We start from the raw sequence: 4,459 nt of genomic DNA on the forward strand, positions 1-4,459 counted from the left end.
TGTGTGTGAGAGAGAGGAGGGGGGATATACAAGGCCAAAGAAGTATCTGCTGAATAACAAGTCATGGAGGAAAAAAATCATCCACAATAAAAATCACCTAATCAAGACGATTTATTTAGAGTTTATGATCCCTCTCTGAACAAAGTGTCCCAATCCGGATATAATTAATTTTTTTATCTTTATTAACTTGAGTATTTCTTATTTACATGTCGATTGTTATTCCCTTTCCCGTTTTCCGGGCCAACATCCCCCTAGCCCCTCCGTCTCCCCTTCTATATTGGTGTTCCCCTCCCCATCCTCCCCCCATTACTACCCTCCCCCCAACAATCACATTCACTGGGGGTTCAGTCTTGGCAGGACCAAGGACTCCCCCTTCCACTGGTGCTCTTACTAGGATATTCATTGTTACCTATGCAGTTGGAGCCCAGGGTCAGTCCATGTATAGTCTTTGGCTAGTGGCTTAGTCCCTGGAAGCTCTGGTTGGTTGGCATTGTTTTTCATATGGGGTCGCGAGCCCCTTCAAACTCTTCCAGTCCTTTCTCTGATTCCTTCAACGGGGGTCCTGTTCTCAGTTCAGTGGTTTGCTGCTGGCATTCGCCTATGTATTTGCTATATTCTGGCTGTGTCTCTCAGGAGAGATCTACATCTGGTTCCTGTCGGCCTGCACTTCTTTGCTTCATCCATCTTGTCTAATTGGGTGGCTGTATAAGTATGGGCCACATGTGGGGCAGGCTCTGAATGGGTGTTCCTTCTGCTCTGTTTTAAACTTTGCCTCCCTATTCCCTGCCAAGGGTATTCATGTTTCCCTTTTAAAGAAGGAGTGAAGCATTCGCATTTTGGTCAGCCCTCTTGAGTTTCATGTGTTCTGTGCATCTAGGGCAATTCAAGCATTTGGGTTAATATCCACTTATCAATAAGTGCATACCATGTGTGTTTTTCTGTGATTGGGTTACCTCACTCAGGATGCTATTTTCCAGTTCCCTCCATTTGCCTATGAATTTCATAAAGTCATTGTTTTGGATAGCTGAGTAATATTCCATTGTGTAGATGTACCACATTTTCTGTATCCATTCCTCTGTTGAAGGGCATCTGGGTTCTTTCCAGCTTCTGGCTATTATAAATAAGGCTGCTATGAACATAGTGGAGCATGTGTTTTTGTTATATGTTGGAGCATCTTTTGGGTATATGCCCAAGAGAGGTATAGCTGGGTCCTCAGGTAGTTCAATGTCCAATATTCTGAGGAACTTCCAGACTGATTTCCAGAATGGTTGTACCAGTCTGCAATTCCACCAACAATGGAGAAGTGTTCCTCTTTCTCCACATCCTTGCCAGCATCTGCTGTCATCTGAGTTTTTAATCTTAGCCATTCTCAGTGGTGTGAGGTGAAATCTCAGGGTTGTTTTGATTTGCATTTCCCTTATGACTAAAGATGTTGAACATTTCTTTAGGTGTTTCTCAGCCATTCGACATTCCTCAGCTGTGAATTCTTTGTTTAGCTCTGAACCCCATTTTTAATAGGGTTGTTTGTCTCCCTGCAGTCTAACTTCTTGAGTTCTTTGTATATTTTGGATATAAGCCCTGTCTATCTGTTGTAGGATTGGTAAAGATCTTTTCCCAATCTGTTGGTTGTTGTTTTGTCCTAACCACAATGTCTATTGCCTTACAGAAGCTTTGCAGTTTTATGAGATCCCATTTGTCGATTCTTGATCTTAGAGCATAAGCCATTGGTGTTTTGTTCAGGAAATTTTTTCCAGTGCCCATGTGTTCCAGATGCTTCCCTAGTTTTTCTTCTATTAGTTTGAGTGTGTCTGGTTTGATGTGGAGGTCCTTGATCCACTTGGACTTAAGCTTTGTACAGGGTGATAAGCATGGATCGATCTGCATTCTTCTACATGTTGCCCTCCAGTTGAACCAGCACCATTTGCTGAAAATGCTATCTTTTTTCCATTGGATGGTTTTGGCTCCTTTGTCAAAAATCAAGTGACCATAGGTGTGTGGGTTCATTTCTGGGTCTTCAATTCTGTTCCATTGGTCTATCTGTCTGTCTCTGTACCAATACCATGCAGTTTTTATCACTAATGCTCTGTAATACTGCTTGAGTTCAGGGATAGTGATTCCCCCTGAAGTCCTTTTATTGTTGAGGATAGTTTTAGCTATCCTGGGTTTTTTGTTATTCCAGATGAATTTGCAAATTGTTCTTTCTAACTCTTTGAGGAATTGGATTGATATTTTGATGGGGATTGCATTGAATCTGTAGATCGCTTTTGGTCAAACGGCCATTTTTACTATATTAATCCTGCCAATCCATGAGCATGGGAGATCTTTCCATCTTCTGAGGTCTTCTTCAATTTCTTTCTTCAGAGGCTTGAAGTTCTTATTGTACAGATCTTTTACTTGCTTGGTTAACGTCACACTGAGGTATTTTATATTATTTGGGTCTATTATGAAGGGTGTCGTTTCCCTAGTTTCTTTCTCAGCTTGTTTCTCTTTTGTGTAGAGGAAGGCTACTGATTTATTTGAGTTAATTTTATACCCAGCCACTTTGCTGAAGTTGTTTATCAGCTTTAGTAGTTCTCTGGTGGAACTTTTGGGATCACTTAAATATACTATCATATCATCTGCAAATAGTGATATTTTGACTTCTTCTTTTCTGATCTGTATCCCCTTGATCTCCTTTTGTTGTTTGATTGCTCTGGCTAGAACTTCAAGAACTATATTGAATAAATAGGGAGAGAGTGGGCAGCCTTGTCTAGTCCCTGATTTTAGTCGGATTGCTTCAAGTTTCTCTCCATTTAGTTTAATGTTAGTGACTGGTTTGCTTTTACTATGTTTAGGTATGGGCCTTGAATTCCTATTCTTTCCAGGACTTTTATCATGAAGGGCTGTTGAATTTTGTCAAATGCTTTCTCAGCATCCAATGAAATGATCATGGGGTTTTGTTCTTTCAGTTTGTTTATATAATGGATCACGTTGATGGTTTTCCGTATATTACACCATCTCTGCATGCCTAGGATGAAGCCTACTTGATCATGGTGGATGATTGATTTGATGTGCTCTTGGATTCGGTTTGCCAGAATTTTATTGAGTATTTTTGCGTCGATATTCATAAGGGAAATTGGTCTGAAGTTCTCTTTCTTTGTTGGGTCTTTGTGTGGTTTAGGTATAAGAGTAATTGTGGCTTCATAGAAGGAATTCAATAGCGCTCCATCTGTTTCAATTTTCTGGAATAGTTTGGATAGTATTGGTATGAAGTTTCTATGAAGGTCTGATAGAATTCTGCACTAAACCCATCTGGACCTGGGCTCCTTTTGGTTGGAAGACCTTTATTTATTTTATTTTAATTTATTTAATACTTAATAATAATTCTTTGGTTTCCGGGCAAACATCCCCCTCCCCCCTCCCCTTCCTTATGGGTGTTCCCCTCCCAACCCTCCCCCCATTGCTGCCCTCCCCACAACAGCCTAGTTCACTGGGGGTTCAGTCTTAGCAGGACCCAGAGCTTCCCCTTTCACTGGTGCTCTTACTAGGATGTTCATTGCTACCTATGAGGTCAGAGTCCAGGTTCAGTCCATGCATAGTCTTTAGGTAGTGGCTTAGTCCCTGGAAGCTCTGGTTGCTTGGCATTGTTGTACATATGGGGTCTCGAGCCCCTTCAAGCTCTTCCAGTTCTTTCTCTGATTTCTTCTGATTCAACGGGGGTCCTATTCTCAGTTCAGTGGTTTGCTGCTGGCATTCGCCTCTGTATTTGCTGTATTCTGGCTGTGTCTCTCAGGAGAGATCTACATCCGGCTCCTGTCGGTCTGCACTTCTTTGCTTCATCCATCTTGTCTAATTGGGTGGCTGTATATGTATGGGCCACATGTGGTTGGAAGACCTTTAATGACTGCTTCTATTTCATTAGGGGTTATGGGGTTGTTTAAATGGTTTATCTGTTCCTGATTTAGCTTTGGTACCTGTGTGTCTAGGAAATTGTCCATTTCCTGCAGATTTTCAAGTTTTGTTGAATATAGGCTTTAGTAATAGGATCTGATGATTTTTTTAATTTCCTCTGATTCTGTAGTTCTGTCTCCCTTTTCATTTCTGATTTCGTTTATTTGTACACACTCTCTATGTCCTCTCATTAGTCTGGCTAAGGGTTTATCTATCTTGTTGATTTTCTCAAAGAACCAACTTTTGGTTCTGTCGATTATTTCTATGGTCCTTTTCGTTTCTACTTGGTTGATTTCAGCTCTGAGTTTGATTATTTCCTGCCTTCTACTCCACCTGGGTGTATTTGCTTCTTTTTGTTCTAGAGCTTTTAGGTGTGCTGTCAAGCTGCTATCATATGCTCTCTCTTGTTTCTTTCTGCAGGCACTCAGCGCTATGAGTTTTCCTCTTAGCACAGCTTTCATTGTGTCCCATAAGTTTGGGTATATTGTACCTTCATTTTCATTAAATTCTAAGAAGTCTTTAATTTCTT

The sequence above is a fragment of the Rattus norvegicus genome, chromosome 10 (assembly GCF_036323735.1).
Source record: "Rattus norvegicus strain BN/NHsdMcwi chromosome 10, GRCr8, whole genome shotgun sequence".
Lineage (NCBI taxonomy): Eukaryota > Metazoa > Chordata > Mammalia > Rodentia > Muridae > Rattus > Rattus norvegicus.